This window comes from Callithrix jacchus, chromosome X, assembly GCF_049354715.1.
Source record: "Callithrix jacchus isolate 240 chromosome X, calJac240_pri, whole genome shotgun sequence".
Classification (NCBI taxonomy): domain Eukaryota; kingdom Metazoa; phylum Chordata; class Mammalia; order Primates; family Cebidae; genus Callithrix; species Callithrix jacchus.
Genome location: NC_133524.1, coordinates 34,677,341 through 34,698,710, shown reverse-complemented (window position 1 = coordinate 34,698,710; position 21,370 = coordinate 34,677,341). Strand labels below are relative to the sequence as shown.

Below are 21,370 nucleotides of genomic sequence, written 5' to 3'. Positions count from 1 at the left end.
CTGCCTGCCTATACAACCATGGAAAAAACACAGCATCTGAAATCTCTGTTTCTGAGGAGGGTGTAGATCTCACATTCATGAAATTAAAAAATTTTTTCAAATCTTTATTTTATTTCCTGAAACAATGGAACAACTAGGCTTCAATCCTTATGACTGGAAAAACTTGTTACAGGTTTGAAATGGCAGTTTTTGTTTTTGTTTTTTAATCTTCTACTGAAAAAGGTTTAAGAAAACAACACCATAAAACTTTATAGCAGAATTTCTATACTTTTCTACTGGAAAGTAGAGATATTAACTGTTTGCTGTTATCTAAAAAACGATAGGGTTTAGGTTCCACAGTCTAAAGTGTGCTTTTAATGAATCAGAAAATATAGATTTTTTTTAACAACCATGGTTTAAGGCAAGTGATTTTAGTAGTCCATTTATGTGAGATCTTTTGCATTTGTTGGTTTTGCTCTCTATGGCCCCTTTGATCCACCTAGACCCACTGGGGATGGATTCAGGTATTTGCAAGTAATGTGTAGTAGGTCCTATTGAGGCAGGTTAGCTAATATTCTTCTGGGTTGTTGTCTATTGTTACCAGCTCCTCTCACCAGTCACATTTACACTCTACAGTTTTTAAACTCCTCTTCTATAACTTTAACAAAACAACATAAGAGAAAATTGCGGTAACCATAGATACGCAAAAGAACATAAACATTTTTCATATGCACAGTTATTCAGCCCACTGATGGTACATATTTGGAATTAATATTTGAGATTTCTCTGATTAATTGTCCCTAATAGAGTGATAAATACACATTTTTACATGGTGATAAAACTTTAAAGAATTTCCGGAGCCAAGATAGTTATTACATCTTGATTCACATATATCCACATAACAATTTGAAAATAAAGTCCTTCAACATTTCCTTGCAGCACAACGTGAATGATCCTTATCATGAGGCTATTTGAACAACAGTTAAGCACAGGTTTACAAATTGCATAAATGATACCAATATAAATAATATAAATAACTGCCTGAATATTTGTACATTGGAAAAATAAATCAACTAGGTGTTTTCTTAGTTTTATCTCAATATTTGATGTGTGGAGTTCATAAAAATTTTTCCAGTACTCCTCTTGCAGAAAGCAACCATTATTGTATACAAGTTGTTTACAAATTTTTACGTGTTATAAAGCATTAGTTGATTATAAAATCAATTTAGTAGTTTTATAACCAGTATTTACATAAAAATGAGATATATTAAGATAAGACATAATAGAAAAGGAAACACTAGCATGCCCAACAAAGAAAAGGATAATCATTGCTTCATGAGACTGTAATTCATTTTTCACATATGGGTGTAAGTTTGTGTGTTGTATGTGTAAGTACAAATAAAATATATTTTCTATGGTAGGTCATAGTCAGAAACATTTGAAGGTATCTACAAGTTCACTATGGTATTTTGTAAAATTCGAAAGCATAGTATTATAATTAGTCCTTCTTGCAAAAAAAAATCAAACATTTATTTCCCATTTTAATTAGCAGCAGTTTTCTGAATTCCAAAATTACCACATTCATTTTATTTCTTTTTTGGTTTTTTTTAGCTTTTAAGTTCACCGGAACATGTGAAGGTTTGTTATATAGTTAAACTTGTGATGTGGGAGTTCGTTGTATAGATTATATCATCACTCTGCTATTAAGCCTAGTACCCATTAGTTGTTTTTCCTGATCCTCTCCCTCTTCCCACCTTCTACCCTGAGATAGGCCCCAGAGTGTGTTGCTGCCCTCTGCATGTCCACGTATTCTTATCATTTAGCTCCCAGTTATAAGTGAGAACATGCAATATTTGTTTTTTGTTTCTGTGATAGTTTGGTGAGGACAATGACCTCCAACTCCATCGACGTCCCTACAAAGGACATTATCTCAATCTTTTTTACAGCTGCATAGCATTACATGCTGCATATGTACCACAGTTTCTTTTTCCAGTCCAACATTGATGGGCATTTAGGTTGATTTCATGTCTTTGCTATTGTGAATAGCGCTGCAATGAACATATGCATGCACGTATCTTTATAATTGAATAATTTATAATCCTTTAGGTATATATCCAGTAATAGGATAGCTGAGTCGAATGGTATTTCTGTTTTTAGGTATTTGAGAAAGTGCTACACTATCTTCCACTTTGTTAAATTAATTTTCACTCCCATGGACAGTGTATAAGCATTCCTTTTTCTTCACAACTTTGCCAGAATCTGTTTTTCGACCTTTTAGTAATATCCATTCTGACTAATGTGAAATGGTATCTCATTGTGATTTTGATTTGCATTTCTTTAATGATCAGTGGTGTTGAGCATCATGCTACCTGACTTCAAACTATATTATAGGGCTATACTAAACAAAGCAGCGGGGTACTGATACAAAAACATACATAGACTAATGAAACAGGATAGAGAACTCAGAAATAAGGCCATAAACTTACAAATATGTGATTTTCGACAAATCTGACAAAAACAAGCAGTGGGGAAAGGATTCCTTTTCAATAAATGATGGTAGCTAGCTATATGCACAACATTGAAACTGGATCCCTTTTTATACCATATATAAAATTTAACTCAAGATGGATTAAAGACTTAAATGTAAAACCCAAAACCAGAAAAGCCTGGAAGACAACCTAGGCAATATCATTCAGGACGTAGCCATGGGCAAAGATTTCATGAAGAAGATGCCAAAGGCAAGTGCAACAAAAACGCAAATTGACAAATGGCATCTAATTAAACTAAAGAGCTTCTGCATAGCAAAGGAAACTATGAACAGAGTGAGCAGACAACCCACAGAATGGGAGAAAACTTTGGCAAACTGTGGGTCTGACAAAGGTCTAATATCAAGCATCAATAAGAAACTTAAATAAATTTACAAGAAAAAGACAAATAACCTCATTAAAAAGAAGGCAAATTACATGAACAGACACTTTTCAAAAGAAGCTATAACATTTATTTTAATTTCATTACTGCATTAACACAATAAAAATAAAACAATGTAGCTTATTTTTTACTCACTCTACTTATAGCCCACCAGGCTAATTGCATGTTGTGGAGGGTGTGTGTGTGTGTGTGTGTGTGCGCGCACATGTATGTGTATGTGTGTGTATCCAGTATGTGTTAAATTGAGTAAGGTTTTCTGTGTAAAGTATAATTATATATTCCTTTTGTTTTTGCTTTCAGCAATCAATCGTTATTAAAAGACTTTTTTATCTTTAAATTTGGATAATATAGGAAGTTCTTTGGATAATACAATTATAATTAAGCCCAAAGCTAATGCTTTGAGTATACTATAATCTTCAAATTATAGACACAGAAAAAACTTATAACAGAAAATCATAACATCTAACTTGCATCTTGCTTAATAAAGTACATGAAATAAACCTACAGCTCTTCTTGGAATAATGCCATGATCTTTACATTCTCAGGGTTTCCAGAAGCATAAATTTGAAGGGTTTCTCACATGTGAATGAATCAGGAGCTGGAGGAGATCGTGGCGGACAGGAGGCAGGACTAGACTGCAGCTCCAGACAGAGCAGCATCCGGAGACTTGCACTGTGAATTTTAGCTCCAGATCAACTGCAAGAACAAATCAGCAATCCCGAGAGGACTCACAGACTCTCTGAAGGAAGCAGAATGCCCCTTCAGAACCTGGGAGACACCCCAAATACCGTGGGTGCCCCAACTACAAAAGTGGGAAAAGGAGACCCTCCTCTCCCAAACACACACCAGTACTGAAGAAGTTGAAGACCTGTTTACAGGACAAGTTTCTGACTTTACATGGAGCTGAGTCAAGTTAGAGAGCCGAGCAAAATACAGGGGTAGAGAAAGCAGCAGAAAGGCCCTGGGAGCTTGCTGGGTCCTCAAGCAGCCCATTCCTGCCTGGTACCACAGGGATTCACTGGGAGGGTGGTGGGAGGAACAGGGAGTAAAACTTCATAAGGAGAACAAATTCTCTAGCTGAGCCTTGTTACAATTTGAATGGGGCAAGAAGCCTCCTGGGCAGAACTCTGGGAAGGGTGCGAATCCCAGGGGCAGACTTCTCAGAGGTGGATGGGGGGACTAAAGCCCTTTTCTTTGGCAGCTGGGAGGTAGATAGCCTCAGGCAAGTTTTCAAGCCCCTCTAGCCCTCCACCTAGAAAAAGATTCAGGGTTGTTGGGGAGGAGGTGGACATGGCCGGAGAGAGATCGGCCCTTCTGTTTGCATGGGAACTGGATGAGGCATGTGACTGCCAGCTATTTCCCACTTCCCCGATAACCTGCATGACTCAGAAGAGGCAGCCATAATCCTCCTAGGTACTCCAGTGACCTGGGAATCTTACCCCCTTCCCCACAGCAGCTGCAGCAAGACCTGCCCAAGGAAAGTCTGAACTCAGACATGTGTAGCCCTGCCCCCACCTGATGGTCTTTCCCTATCCACTGTGGCAGCCGAAGACAAAGGGCATATAATCTTGGAAGTTCTAGGGTCCTGCCCACCACCAGTCCCTCTCCACACTACTACAGCTGATGCTTTCTAGAAAGTGCCACCTCCCAGCAGGAAGCCACCTGGTACAAAAGTAGAGCATTAAATCATCAAAGCTAAGGACCTTCATGGAGTTCATTGCACCCTCTGCCACCTCCACCAGAACAGGTGCTGATATCCATGGCTGAGAGACCCACAGACAGTTCACATCACAGAACTCTGTGATGTGAACAGAGTGTCACAACCCCCAGTAACAGACTGGAGCAGGGTAGACCTGCTGGGTGGTTAGACCCGGAAGAAAGACAACAATTGCTGCAGTTCAGCTCACAGAAAGCCACCTCCATGGGAAAAGGAGGAGAGTAATACATCAAGGCAATACCCCATCGGACAAAATAATCTGAACAGCAGCCTTCAGCCTTAGACCTTCCCTCTGACAAAGCCTACTCAAATGAGAAGGAACCAGAAAACCAACACGGCTAATATGACAAAACAAGGCTGAACACCCTCCCATAAAATTACACTAGTTCCCCAGAAATGGATCCAAACCAAGAAGAAATCCCCGATTTACATGAAAAAGAATTCAGGAGGTTAGTTATCAAGCTAATTAGGGAGGGACCAAAGAAAAGCAAAGCCCAATGCAAGGCAATCCAAAACCTGATACAAGAAGTAAAGGGAGAAATATTCAATGAAATCTATAGCATAAAGTAAAAACAATGAAATATTCAGGAAACTGTGGACATACATTTAGAAATGTAAAATGCTCCGGAAAGCCTCAGCAATAGAATTGAACAAGTAGAAGAAAGAAATTCGGAGCTCAAAGACAACGTTTTCGAATTAACCCAATTCAACAAAGACAAAGATAAAAGAATAATAAAATAGGAGCAAAGCCTCCAAGATGTCTGGGATTATATTCAACAACGAAACCTAAGAATAATTGGTGTTTCTGAGGAAGAAGAGAACTCTAAAAGCTTGGAAAACATATTTGGGGAAATAATCAAGGAAAAATTCCCCAGCCTAGCTAGAGACCTATGTGACATGGTAAAAGCCCCATAAAACTGCATACCTCAACCATACCTCGGCTTTCTGTTGAAACTTCTCTCTGTAGCTCAAATGTGACAGGCAAGCAGTCCAAACCCAAGCCATCTTGTCCCCTGCGACTTGTAATAAGTAATTAAGGACTGTACTTTCCACTTTACCCAGACAATGTGTAAACAAATGCTAATCTTGAGTTTTGTGAACCACATAAGTAACAATCAGAATGTCAAAAGTCCCCTGGCCCTTGGAGTGTCCGGAGCCGCTCACGCTCATCTCCGCCCAGGAGGTGATTCACAAAATCCACTAGCCCTCAGAACCTCTGAAGCCCCTCACCCCCATCCCGCCCCTCACCCTCACTCAAGAGGTGGTTTTTATTGTTATAAAAGGTCTTGACACCCTCCTTTCAAGGCCACAGGTTGGAGAGACGCGAGTCCTCCGTGTCAGCCGGCAATAAAGACCCTGCAATTTGGCACACTTTTTTGTCTTGGTATTGACTTTCTATGCTCGGGCCAGTACAACACCTAGACATCCAAATACAAGAAGCACAAAGAACACCTGGTAAATTCATCACAAAACGGCACATTGTCATCAGGTTATCCAAAGTTAAGAGGAAGGAAAGAATCTTAAGAGCTGTGAGACAGAAGCACCAGGTAACCAGTAAAGGAAAACCTATCAGATTAACAGCAAATTTCTCAGCAGAAACCCCACAACTAGGAGGGATTGGGGCCCTGTCTTCAGCCTCCTCAAGCAAAACAATTATCAGCCAAGAATTTTGTATCTAGAGAAATTAAGCATTATATATAATGAAAAGATACAATCGTTTTCAGACAAACAAATGCTGAGGGAATTCACCATTACCAAGACACTACTACAAAAACTGCTAAAAGGAGTTCTAAATCTCGAAAGGAATCCTGGAAACACATCAAAACATCCCCTTTAAAGCATAAATCACACAGGACCTATAAAACAAATACAAGCTAAAAAGCAAAAGTAAACAACAAAACAACCTCCCCCCCCAAAGCTCACAGGCAATAAAGAACACAATGAATGCAAAGGTTTAAATACTAACATTGAATGTAAATGGCTTAAATGCTCCATTTAAGAGATACGGAACTGCAGAATGGATAAGAACTCAGCAACAAACTATCTGCTTCCTTCAGGATACTCACTTAACACATAAGGACTCACATAAATTTAAAGTAAAAAGGTGGAAAAAGGCATTTTATGCAATGGACACCAAAAGTGAGCAGGGATAGCTATTCTAATATCAAACAAAACAAACTTTAAAGCAACAGAGGTTATAAGAAACCAAGAGGAACATTATATAACAGTAAAAGGCCTTGACCAACAGGAAAATATCACAGTCCTAAACATATAAGCACCTAACACTGGAGCTCCCAAATTCATAAAACAATTACTAATCGACATAAGAAATGAGATACACAGCAACACAATGATAGAGGGGGCTTCAGTACTCCACTGACAACACTAGACAGGTCATTAAGACAGATAGTCAGCAAAGAAACGATGAATTTAAACTATACCTTGGAACAAATTGACTTATCAATAATATATACAGAACATTTCATCCAACAAGCGCAGAATACACATTCTTTTCAACAGTGTATGGAAGTTTCTCTAAGTTAGACCATATGATAGGCTATAAAACAAACTTCAATAAATTTAAGGAAATTGAACTTATATCAACAACTCTCTCAGACCACAGAGGAAGAAAACTGGAAATCAACTCTAAAAGGAACCTTAAAAACCATGCAAATACATGGACATAACCTGTTCCTGAATGAGCAGTGGGTCAAAAAGGAAATCAAGATGGAAATTTAAAAATTCTCTGAACTGAATGACAATAATGACACAACCTATCAAAACCTCTGGGACACAGCAAAGGCGGTGCTAAGAGGAAAGTTCATAGCCCTATATGCCTACATCAAAAAGTCTGAAACATACAATCAAAGGTTACACCTCAAGGAACTAGAGAAACAAGAACAAACCAAACCCAAACCCAGCAGAAGAAAGGAAATAACCAAGATCAGAGCAGAACTAAATGAAACTGAAACAAAACAAAAATACAAAAGATAAATGAAACAAAAAGCTGGTTCTTTATAAAGATAAATAAAATTGATAGACTATTAGCAAGATTAACCAAGAAAAGAGAGAAAATCCAAATAACCTCATTCAGAAACGAGACAGGAAATATTACAAATGATACCACTGAAATACAAAAGATCATTCAAGGATACAATGAACAGCTTTATGCAGATAAACTAGAAAAGCTAGAAGAGATGGATAAATTCCTTGAAAAATGTAACCCTCCTAGCTTTAATCAGGAAGAATTAGATACCCTGAACAGACCAATTACAAGAAGCAAGAATGAAACTGTAATTTAAAAATTACAAACAAAAAAAGTCCAGAACCAGATGGATTCACAGCAGATTTCTACCAGAAATTCAAAGAAGAATTAGTACCAATTCTTTTGACACTATTCCACAAGCGAGAGAAAGAAGGAACCCTCCTTAACTCATTCAATGAAACCAGCCATAAAAAGGAATGAAGTAACAGCATTTGCAGTGATCTGGATGAGATTGGAGACTATTATTCTACGTGAAGTATCTCAGGAATGGAAAACCAAACGTCTTATGTTCTCATTGATATGTAGAAGCTAAGCTATGAGGATGCAAAGGCATAAGTGATACAATGGACTTTGGGGAGATGGGTGGAAGACTGGGAGTGGTGCGAGGGATAAAAGACTACAAATGTGCAGTGTATACTGCTTTAGTGATGGATGCACTAAAATCTCACAAATTGCCACTAAATAACTTACACATGTAACCAAATACCACCTGTATCCCAATAATTTACAGAAAAATAAAAATTAAATAAAATGATAAAATAGTCAATGAATTATACACGTAAGCAAAGAACTGACACAGAAATGTGACTAGCACCATTTAGGATCTAGGGACGTTATGAGAGTCAGATTAAACTGATGAGAGATATAGTTTCTCTCACTAGGACTAAACCATATTCCCGAATTATTGTTCTTCCCTATTGTTTAAAATGTGAATAAGATAATGGTATCATCCATTGTTCTTGAACCCTCCACCACTTTCCCAAATGTAAAAGCCTCCAAAGGCTTCCAGGTGTTTTTAGGATACAGAGTAATTCCCTTAGTTTTGTGTTTTGGTGCTTTTTGGTTTGCTCCTGAACACCTCTCTAGCCATATATACTCCACCATCCCAGTCCTTACTTCATTCCTTCCTCTCTAGCTACACTGGCCTCTTTTCATTCTTTCTTATGGCCATGGACCAAAGCGTCCTCCATCCTCTGTTGACTCTCCAGCTAGAGAGTCTTTTTATTGTTGTTGTTGTGGTGGTGGTGGTGGTTGTTTTTTGAGCTGGAGTCTTGCTCCTTCACCCAGGCTGGAGTACAGTGGCACAATCTTGGCTCACTTCAACCTTCGCCTCCCTGGTTCCAGTGATTCTCCTCCCTCAGTCTCCCAAGTAGCTGGGATTACAGGCATGTTCCACCACACCAAGCTATTTTTTCTATTTTTAGTAGAGACGGGCTTTCCCCATGTTTGCCAGACTGGTCTGGAACTCCTGACCTCAGATGATCTGCCTACCTTGACCTCCAAATTTCTGGGATTACAGGCATGAGCCGTCACACTTGGCCTTAGAGAATTGTTTTACATCTCATTCCCAATCCTTGGAATTCTTTTTCTTTCATTTGCTTTTTTATCCAGCCAGCCAGTCAGCTTCTCTCCCTCCTTCCCTCCCTCCCTCCATCCATTCAACAACACATTGATTACCTTCTACGTAATAGTGACAGTACTACTCATTGGGAATTGTGTGGATTACAGTATAGACAAAACTAATTACCATATGAAGCATACAATCTACCGTGGGTTGAGCGAAACAGAAAATAATCAGATAAGTAAAACGCATGTACATCAGATATTATAAGTGTTATGGAGAAATATAAAAAATAGGCAAAGATGATGGGGACTGTAGAGCATTGAAGATAAATAACAGCAATTTAAAATAGACGGCTATGGATGACTCAATGAGAAGGTAAGAAACATGAAAGAGGCCAAAGAGGAAGACATGAAGTTATATAAAGGGAAGTACCTTTAGGCAGGTAAAACAATAAGTGCGAAAGTTCTAATGTTGGTACGTGCTGGGAGTGTTTTACAAACAGCAAGAAGACCAGTTTCACTGGGTTTGATGAGCAAGTGTGAGAGTAGCAGGAGATGAGGTTAAGAGAAAGGCAGAAAGTATGACCTAAAAATGTGACTCACAGGTCACTGTAATGACTTACAATAGGCTTTTATTTTATTTTATTTTATTTATTTATTTATTTTTTTTGAGATGGAGTTTCGCTCTTGTTACCCAGGCTGGAGTGCAATGGCGAGATCTCGGCTCACCGCAACCTCTGCCTCCTGGGTTCAGGCAATTCTCCTGCCTCAGCCTCCTGAGTAGCTGGGATTACAGGCACGCGCCACCATACCCAGCTAATTTTTTGTATTTTTAGTAGAGACGGGGTTTCACCATGTTGACCAAGATGGTCTCGATCTCTTGACCTCGTGATCCACCCGCCTCAGCCTCCCAAAGTGCTGGGATTACAGGCTTGAGCCACCGCCCCCGGCCGGCTTTTATTTTTAGTGAAATGGGAGTCCCTTAAGTATTTTGAATAGAGATGTATCTTTATGTGCCTTATATTTTTAATTAATTAAAATTTATTGCCTATAGAGGGCATCCCTCTGATTACTGTTTTCAGAGTAGTCTCCAGTGAGGCTAAAAGATGAAGCAGGAAGACTCCAAATACTTTTCTTTTAAATACATACACAGTAAGAGTATTTTATGTTGAGATTCAGCATATATGGATACACATGTACATATATATATAGGTCTATATATTCATAAATAAAATAGAAATACATGTTTTACACAAAACTGACCTTTGCATTATGTAATTCAATATTTTCTATTATATTTTATGGTATTGTTTTACTGCTATTTACAAGGCATAAATGAATGAATTTTATGACTCACTAATGGGTTACAAACCAGTGAAAAACATATACAAGGTTATGCAACATATCAGCAGAGTGATGATGACAGATCGGGGAAAATATCGTCAGGTTCTGGATATATTTGAAGGTAAGGTATGAAGAGTAAACTGAACATTAAAGAATAATATTAACAATGATATAAAAAAGAATTAAGTCTTAGAGCCTGAAAAACTGGAATCTTGGTGCTGCTATTCAGTGATGAAGGCAGCATTTGGAAGACCATGTCTGGTGGAGATAGGAGAGATCAAGCCATATTTTGGACATATTAAGTTTGAAATATATATTTTATATTTACAGGGCTATCAGGAGTAGGTCATTTTCCCTAACAGGAATTCAAAAATAAATCTTTCAGTTAGTTAGCTCTTGTCTATAGATCTCAAGTGAATGATCACTTCCTCAAATAAGCCCTTTACCCTCTTCCAAAGAAGCCAATTGTTGCTATTATAGGCACTAAAGCAACATATATCTGACATATCTGTAAGGTTATATCTCTGTGATTGTTTGATCAATGTTTTCCTACCTCCCCCAGGACACTGGAAGTTTCATAGGATGAGACTGTCTACTTACCTCTATATTTTGGGTATCAAACTCAGTGCCTAGATATACCAGATGCTTAATAAATACCCTATTACACATATACACCCAAACACATATACAATTATCAAGTTGTAATGAGATACTGGAAAAAATTAGCCCCCATCTCAATAAGGTGAATCATTTTTGTCTGTTTATGAATGGTTTAGTTTTTTGCAAGGCAAGACACATAATCTTTGAGGGCGGACTATTTTATGAGGCATGGGTATAGCTGGAGCAAAGTAAGACAGAGAAAGGGGCAGAAAATGAACTCAGAGACATGGGACTTCCAAGTATGAGGCCTTAGTGATTGGGCTTCATGACTTTAATGTGGCTGAAGTGATGTTGGGTGACTTACAAGTTAGGCTATAAAAGATATTACAGATTCTTCCTGGCTTTCTATTTTCTAACCATCACCTTGGGCGCCAGCCTCTTTGCTTTGAAGAAGCCAAGTAGATACCCAGAAAGGCCATGTATAAGCCTTCTGACCACAAACCCAGCAAAGGTCGAAACTAGCAGCTAGCATCAACCACCAAAATGTGAGTGAGGAGGGAATATGTCTTTAGAAATTTCTAGTTCTCAGCCTTTGAGCCACAACCTATGACACCATCTGAGTCAGAGATCAGTTGTTCATGTCAAATGCTGTCCAAATTTACAAATTTGTAAACAAATAAAAGCTGTTATTGTTTTAAGCCACTGTACTTTGAAGTGGCTTGTTATGCCGCAAAGTATTACCAGGTATTGCCTCCCAAATAAATTGTGTTCCTTCTATTTCTCGTGTCAGAATCTACTTCCAGTTATAGATCTGTCACTAATTTTCTATGTGACATAGAGAACACTCTGAATTTCATTTTCTGTTATAAAAGTCTAAAATAAACTACCAACTAGCTACTACCATCAGCAATTCTAAAACTATTCTATTTTGGAGACTCAGTATTTGCCAAAAATTATCAAATGCATAGTCATTCCTGATTAGATAACTGTTGAGGAGTAAACATTTTGAGACACAGTTATAGCACAGCTGCTTCCAGAAGTCCATATTGTCAAGTCAAAGGTCAGCTTAGTAAGTAAAAGAAGGAAGGATACTAGTTTCTGAGTGAAAATTTCAGGCCAAGGTAAAAATCCAAAAATTAGATTGCAGACAGTAATGGTCTCTTTAAGATGATTGATACAAATAGGAAATAAATTTGATATGAACCAAGTCTAGAAAGAAATCCTGATCATTCATCCAAATCTCCCTTTTAAACACACAGAGCATCATTTTTTTTCTTTACCATGTGACAAATTGCATTTCCAAAAATTATAACAGCAACATCTTCAGTTCCACATGCTCTTCCAGAACTTTGGCACTGCCTGATCAAGAGGTATAATTTCTTGGCCATTTCGTACCTCTAGGACTTAGTATGATGACCAATAAGGATGAGAAAAATTAACCGCTTTACAAGATTCAATCTATGAAACTGATCTTGAGGAGCAAGGGATATTGAATCATTTTAGATAATTAACAAAAAAGCCTAACACCTACGTTTTAGCTCTAGCATTATTAGATCATCATTACTAAGGCAACATTCCCTCTTCTCCCAGAACTCACCCAGTCTGAGGACACACCAGAAGGCAAGTGCATGCTTAAATTTAGATCATTCTAGTAGTCAAAAATTTCAAAGAGATCCCTAAAAAATATACATTTGGAAGAATAAGAAGATGTTGTGATTCAAATTATCCTTGATTGTGTAGAAAATGTTTCTTAGAAACATTTGCAGAACCCACGACAGGAATCTAAAAATATAAACTAAATTTCCAGTCTCCTAGGGAAAAATGCTTTCTCTGCATCCCTAAAATACACATATTTCTAACTCTGTTTTCTAAAATATTTCTTTTAAGAGAAAACTAATAGCCATGTTGATACATGAAAGTTCTCTCATGCAATCGATGTATATTTCTATATAAAGTGATGACAGTACATAAAACATGTATCTAAAATAGAGTTCAGCATTATCTGCTAAAGGAAAGTACATGAAACTTCATGGAAGGCTTATTTTTAGTGTAATACATATGTGTCATATTTGAGAATTTCTAAGATATAATAATCCATTTACAATTAAATTGGAGAAGTTTTGGTTAATCATACTATATTGTTTATATTAGTTTGGACAGTTCATAAAATAAATGGCTTCACTTATACACCATGGAATACTATGCAGCCATAAAAAAGGATGAGTTCATGTCCTTTGGAGTTAGTTTGCTGCAAAGGACATGGATGAAGCTGGAAACTATCATTTTCAGCAAACTGACATAGGAACAGAAAACCAAACACTGCACATTCTTACTCATAAGTGGCAGTTGAACAATGAGAACACATGGACACAGGGAGTGAAACATCACACACGAGAACCTGCTGGGGGTTTGGGGACTAGGGGAGGGATAGTATTAGAAGAAATACCTAATGTAGATGACAGGTTGATAGGTATAACCAACTGCCATGGTATGTGTATACCTATGTAACAAACCTGCATGTTCTATACATGTATCCCAGAAATTAAAGTATAATAAAAGAAAATAATAATAAATGGCTTTAGCTGGTAATCTGAAAAAAACTCTTTGATATGATATTATTTGAATGTCTCTTATCTCCTTAGGTGCAAATGCATTCTGTGGTGTAGAGTAACTGAACATTCTGCAGGAGTCCATGGAATTCTTTTACTCTGGACAATATCCTAAGGGAACAATATCTGAAATTTGTATGAGCCAGTTAAGCAGTCATCTAGATGTAAATGGCTCATCTAAAGAGAATTATTCTAACCTCAACATTTTTGAATAAGAAAATGTTAGGAAATCTATTTTTATATTTGTTGAAATAAATACAACAGTTTAGAATTGAAATATGGAAGACTGTTAGATGATTATTGCTTGATCATCTTCACCAGTTTCCAGGCAGACTTCAAACTAATTTTTGAAAATGTTTACAATAGAATAAAATAATGAGCAACTTTTCTAGCCACTTACTCTAACAGGCTTTAGAAGCTTAAGCAGCTCAGATGTTCACAAAATCTTGCTTCACTTTTATAATGTCATAGTTTCCCCTTTGTGTGTTCATACATGTTTTTGTAAAGTTGCTTATTGAAACAATATATACACTCACATAATATAGGGTTTTTTTTTTCAGTGAAATATCATAAATATCAAACCGTAGTTTGCTCTTTGCATACAGCATTCCACAAATATATCTAAAAATATTTACAGGTAACTTTAAACTGTGCTTATTCAAAAAAATTGAATATGACACATAAAAATACATAAAATTATATGAATCATAAATATACAACTTCATTATTTTTTATACAATTAACATCGAGTATATACAACACTGAGATCAAGATAGAGGCATTACAAGAATCTCACAAGCTTTTTTGTTGTCTGGTCCCAAACATTGCTTCCCTTTCAAGGTAACCACTTTTATCGTCTATCACCATAAATTGTTTCTACCTGGTCTTCCCTTAGCATAGGATTGTTTTCTCTACTTTTAACCCTTGCATAAATATAATTACATAATATATACCTTTTGTGTTTGGTTTCTTTAACTGAAATTATGTTTGTGATGTCCATGCATGTTATTGCATGTATCAGTAGTCCATTCATTTCTATTTCTGTATAGCATTCATTTCCTTGAAGAGTTGTGTATCTTTATTAATTTTAATGTTGAAGTGTATAAGGGTTATTTCTAATTTTGGCTATTAAGACAAATGCTGCACTGAACCTTACTGTTCCTATCTTTTGTTTCGTGTATCTTTGTCATTTTTGATTATATACTTAGTGGTTGAATTTATGTGTCAAGCAGATTGCAAAATTTTTGTTTTAGTATGTTCTACTAATAGTTTGTCAAAGCAGTAAGGTCAATTTTCACTCCCATAAACAGTGTATATTTTCCGATGACATCACACTTCCAACAATACTTAGTATTTTTAGTTCTGTTTTTTTCTTACATTTTGATTATGGCCATTACAATGGGTGTGTATTTGTTTTGCTTTGTGGTTTTAATATTAATTACTTGATCCTTTCACAATGTTAAACATCCTTTTTTTTAGAGACAAGGTCTCCCTAAGTTTTCTTGGCTAGACACAAACTCCTGGGCTAAAGTAACCCTCTTGTGTCAGCCTCCCGAGTAGATGGGAATATAGACAACTGCTGCTGTTTCTGGCTCTTTCATATTTTTATTGGCCATTCTGATATCTTTGTGGTGCAACAAATTTTAAAATATTTCACTCATTTTGTTAAAAATATATTTTTATTTACTTTTACGAATTTTTAAAATATGTTCCGGATACTAATTTTTTTGTTTTTGTTTTTTGGTTTTTCAGCATATACACAAATATCATTTCCTATTCTGTGATCTCCTTTTTCAGTCTCTCTGCCTCTTAGTGAGGCTTTCTGATGAATAAAATCTCTTGTTTTAATGAAGCCAATATGCTAATACAACAGTGTGGATTTAGAATAAGAAAGATTTTAAGGATTTTAATAGCTGCTTCTTCATTGCCTTGATCATCTTCACCAGACAGTTTCCAGGCAGATTTCAAACTAACTTTTGAAAATGTTTTCAAAGAATGAAATAAGCAATATTTCCAGTTACCTATTCTATCAGCCTTTAGAACCTTAAGCAGCTCAGAGGCTCAAAAATATTCCTTCCCTTTTATAATCTCATAGTTTCCCTTTTTTCTATAGTTGCTTATTTAAACAAAACATAGACTCATAGTTTTATTTTTTAATGAGATCCTAGAAATATTAAAGTATAATGTGCTTGTTTTATATAACATTTTGTTAATATATCATTCATTTCCCACTCTGTGATCTGCTGGTGAAGCCTTCTGATGAGTAAAATTTTTTGCTTTAAGGAAGCCAATACGCCAATATGTTTAAGCTGGAGATTTTATATCTTGTTTAAAAAATGTGCACACCAAGGTCATGAAGCTGTTTTCTTATGTTATCTTCTAGAATCATTTTTTTCATTCACAGCTTTCACATTTAAGTCTAAAATCTAATCTCCTGTTGACCCCACATAATTTATAGAAAAGGCGATTCATTGCCTACTGAACTACAGTGTCACCTTTGCTATAAATCAGGCAACCATATATGTGTGAGCCTGGTTTTAAACTCTCTCTTCTGTTCCATTGTTCTATTTATCTGTACTCACACCAAAAACACAGTGTTTGAATTTCAATTGTTTCATAATAATGGGTAATATCTGTTAGTATAAAACTTCCCACTTTGTTCTTTTAAAGATTGCCTTGGCTATTTTGGCCCTTTGCATGTCCATATAAATTTTTATAATGTGCATGCACACGCTCACACACACACAGACACACACACACTCCTGATGGGACTGATTAGGATTTCATTGACTCTACAGATCAATTTGTGGGAGTTTACATCTTTGTAACATTGATTCTGCCAACCCATGAGCATGATATAGTCTTCCATTTAGATAGATTTTCTTTAAATCTTCTTATTCATAATATGTTTCTGCTTAGATATCTCAAACATATTTTATACATTTATTTATATTTGACTTATTGATGGCATTATTTTTTAAAAACCACTTTCCAATTGTTCACTCTTGAAAATTACAATTAACTTTTGGATATTCACATGGTATCCAGAAACCTTGTTAAATCCACTTATTAATTCTAGTACTTTATCTGAGGGTTCTTTGAATTTCCTATGCATATTTAGTCTGTAAATAACAATCATTTTTTTCTCTCTATCTGTATACCTTTAATTTCATTTCCCTGACTTACTATACTTAGTATGCTAACTAAATACATTGTTCTAGATAATTTGTAGATACATTTTATCAGATCAAGTTACATCTCTTCTACTCCTTGTTTCCCAGGAAGGGTGTGCGTGTGGGTGGGTGTGTGTGTGTGTGTGTGTGTGTATGTGCATACGAGTGCACGTGCTCATGCGAGGGAGTTAATTTTTTCCAATACTTTCTGTTTTTATCCTTCATATTTTTAATGTGAGGGATCACATCAATTGGCTTTCAAGTGCTACAATAACATCTCATCCCAATTAAAATTGTTTTTATCCAAAAGATAACAAATGCTGGTGAGAATGTGGAGAAGAGGGAATCCTCTTATACTGTTGATGGAAATGTAAATCAGTGCCACCACTATGTAGAAGAGTTTGGAAGTTTCTTAGAACACCAAAAATAGATCTGACATATAATTCAGCAATCTCATTGCTAGGTATATATCCAAAAGAAAGAAAATCAGTATATCAAAGAGATAACGGCATTCTCTTGTTTATTGCAATACTAGCACAACAGCCAAGATTTGGAAGCAACCTAAGTGTCCATCAAAAGATAAATGGACAAAGAAAATGTGGTACGTATACAAAATGGAGAACTATCCAGCCACAAAAAATGAGATCCTGTCATTTGCAACAACATAGATCAAACCAGAGGTCATTATGTTAAGTGAAATAAGCCAGGCACAGAAAGACAAACTTTGCATGCTCTTTATTATTTGTGCAAGCTAAAAATTAAAACTCATCAAGATAGAAAGTAGAATGCTGGTTACCAGAGGCTGGGAAAGGGTAATGGGATGGAGAGTGGAGATGGTTAATAGGTACAAAAGTACAGTTAGATAGAATGAATCTGTATTTGGTTGCAAAACAGGATGACTCCAGTAAACAATTTATTGTATATTTTTAAATAACTTAAAGAGTATCTGTAACACAAAGAAAGAATAAATGCTTGAGGTGATAGATATACCATTTTCCCTGATATGATTATTACATATTGTGTGCCTGTATCAAAATATCTCCTATAACCTATAGATATATCTATCCTGTACTCACAAAAAATTTTTAAAAATTTCTGAAATGAAAAAGAAAACAAATGACCTCTCCTTGCCCAAATACATTCAGCGTTTTGTGATATATTGTTCTTTGAATATAGCACTGCATTTAGTCTGGTAATGATTTTTATAGGGTATGTAACATACTTTTTTACTAGGTACTAAATATCCCATTGTTTGGTATAATCAGATTGCTTCAGTGAGTTCTGAGTTGAAAGACATTTAGAGTGATTTCAATGAATGTGTTTTTTTTACATAAGTCTTCAGTAAACAATCTTACATATATTCTTACATACTAGTGATTTTATTTTTGATAGATTCTTAGGAGGGAATGGTGGGCAAAAGATTGTGGACTTTTCCATAGCTATTCTCAGGAATATCAATACTTCACCAGTAGGGATTATTAAGAGGATCTTTTCTCACACCCATTCCAGCACTGAATGTTATTCCATCTGTTTGTTTTCTTGTCCCGCTCATGAGGAGGAAATGCTATTTCATTTTACCTTTTTGGCAGCGAGAAGGTAGGCTCTCTTCATAATTGTGTTGGTTATTTGTCTGTCCTCTTTTGTGGCTTTTCTGTTCAGATTATATATTAACTTTCTAAATTATATTTTTGTATTCAAATTAGTTTGTAGACTTTTATTAAAAGAGAGATATTACACATTTGTGATAGACATTCTAAGTATTTTCTCAGTTTATTGCCTTTTTGCTCTATTATATTATATTTGACTTTATAGAATTTTTTTTTTGGTATTAGAAGTGCCATTTTTCTTTTCTTTTCTTTTCTTTTCTTTTTTTTTTTTTTGAGATGGAGTCTGGCTAGAGTGAGTTGACTGGATCTTGGCTCACTGCAACCTCCACTTCCTGGGTTGAAGTGATTCTCCTACCTCAGCCTCCCAGGTAGCTGGGATTACAAATTGGCACCAACATGCCCAGCTAACTTGTATTTTTAGTAGATACTGGGTTTTGCCACGTTGGCCAGGCCTGTCTTCAACTCCTGGCCTCAAGTAATCTGCCAGCCTTGGCCTCCCAAAATGCTGGGATTACAGGTGTGATCAACTGCCCCCAGCCCATTTTTCTCCGTAAAGTCATCTGGAAATAGTGTTTGGGTTAAGAATGCCCCACAACTCCAACTGCTATGGATTCATCACTTATTTGGTTTCATTTTTGTGTTTGAATCTGCAATGCAGAACTTTTTTTAGTTTAAGAAAGTCTAACTTTATGAAAAGATAATCATTACATATTCAGTTTTTTAATGAATGAATGAAAATGTCATATTTAGTACATTCCCTTTGGCTGGATCTATTTCTGAGCACTACTTTGTTTTTCCATTTTGTCTCTTCCTGTGCCAATACCATATTCTTCTAATTGTAGTGCCTTTGTGATATTAAAATGTACTATGTCACAACCCTTGGGTTTTTTTTTTTTAATTCTGGATATGTTTCATACGGTTATATGCCTCTTTAATAGTAGTTGTGCTATAATTCTAAATATTTCCCATTTGAAATTATTAAAAAATAGAACTGATGAGTCTAAAAAGAAAGGGCACTTGGGAAACCTAAGAGATCTGCCTATCTACAAAGGTAGATTTCCAATAGGCATAAATTCTCAAGATCAAGACGTAAATGAAAGGTACCCAGTTAACAACCCATCCTGAGAGTCACTGCAGGTTTAATCTAAGGGAATTCTGTAGTTAAGCCTAAGTACTAAGTTTTTGTCCAAATAAAGTATCTACTGCCATGAAAAGAGTCAACTTGGCAATGAAAAACAGGACTGCAAACGTATTAGGTTTTTATCAAAGGTATTATAATAGGAATGGAAGAGAGTCACTGGCAAAATTGTCTCAAAGAAGGCACCAAATTGACTGTGGACAGGCCATTTTATCAATGTTTTTAAAACTTTGTTGCCCGTTGGAATCAACAGAACAACTAATCAGCATCTCTGGGTGTGAAAACCAGGAAACAGTTTTATGTAAAATTCCACAGATAATTCCAATGTCTAGTCATAGTTGAGAGCCAGTGTTTTAGAAAAGGGTAAGAATTTACGTTGAATGAAAATGCAAAGGAAATCAAGACAAGAAAATCCTTAGCTATTGCTAGGTCTCTTGCCAAGTCCTTCTTGCAAAGTTAATTTTTCTTCAGCAGATGATGGATAGGATTTAAAGTTATTGGGCTACTGCAGGAAGAAATGCTGGGTGAGTTATGCGTGTGGGGAGGTGGGGGAGGGAGTAAGGATACCAACCAAACGAAAGTCACTTCTGAAATTTTTAGAAAATAAAGTCATACGAGCTGTTTATAGTCCAATCTAATTCTAGCCTCAGTGGTGGGAGGAAGGAATGGAGGAGGCAGTCAGAGTGAACATATGCACTGATAGAAGAGTGGGTAGCTTTGGTGAAATCTCCTAAGAAAATTGATAGTCCTCGGCATGTATTACCCATGTCTGGTCAGTGCACTCATGTCAGGGTACAAAAGTGGGGTACACACATGTAAGTGACCCAGATAGCTTAAACCAGTGACCCTTCTTCTCAGTGTAGTCATCTTCTAAGTGGCAACGCTAAATCATTCATGACCTCATGTGCTGCTTTTGGCAAGCGGCTCCCTAATTGCTCCTGTTTTTGCATCGATTCTGCGCAGCGTGGAAAAGCAAGTCTCCAACTTGCTTGTGGATTTATTGACCACCAGGTCCCTCCTCAGCTTTCACCTTCCAGGCCTCGCCCACTCTATTTTAGAGCCAGGAGCTGGGAACAGCACCTGTTTTCCGTCTCTAAGGATGGGGTGGGCATTTTGACAGCGCCCTCTTTCAACGAAACCCACGCTAAGGTGTCTGTGTTTCTGCGTTTTCAAGATCCCCTCAGCCGCCCCGCGCCCCCCGCATCCCCATCTCGGTGGCTGAGGGCCTAGGGAGGAGGGAAAATCCATCCTCAGACACACTGGATCTTCAGCGAGACCTGATTAGGAGAACATCAAACGGACCGCACGCGGACCCACCTGCCTTCCAAAGTTTGGGGCGTGAGGAAGCCGGGGCGCGTGGCGTTTGGTTATGGCACAGCTGAGGGGTCCGCAGGAGACCCCAGAAAATGCCGCTGAGGACGGATTCACCGACGTCATCAAAAGCCGCGCTGGTAGGACCCCCGCTGCCTTGCTTTTTAGTGTCTGAGTTATTCACTGTACCCTGCTACTCTCCGCAAAGGCTGTGCCCTGGAAGTTGGCACAGGTTGGGGAAAGTTGTGGCGCCCAGCAGAGGAGCAGCAGGGGACTGTCAGGGCGCCCCCGCGCGAGGGGTGGGCGGGGAACCATGCAGGGTGCGGCGTTCCAGGGATTAGGGAGTGCTGCTCTC

The 21,370-nt window shown here is 37.1% G+C and overlaps 1 protein-coding gene across 3 annotated transcripts in view; it reads right to left on the bottom strand.

Moving 5' to 3' along the window:
* The window catches only part of LOC118150508 (uncharacterized), a 683,858-nt gene extending 662,701 nt beyond the window's left edge, over positions 1–21,157 (bottom strand). For all 3 annotated transcript variants that reach the window (XR_013531491.1, XR_013531492.1, XR_013531494.1), the window contains exon 1: positions 21,022–21,157. The gene's annotated coding sequence lies outside the window, so the exon portion shown is untranslated. The remainder of the gene's footprint in view (positions 1–21,021) is intronic.
* Positions 21,158–21,370: the final 213 nt, after the last annotated feature.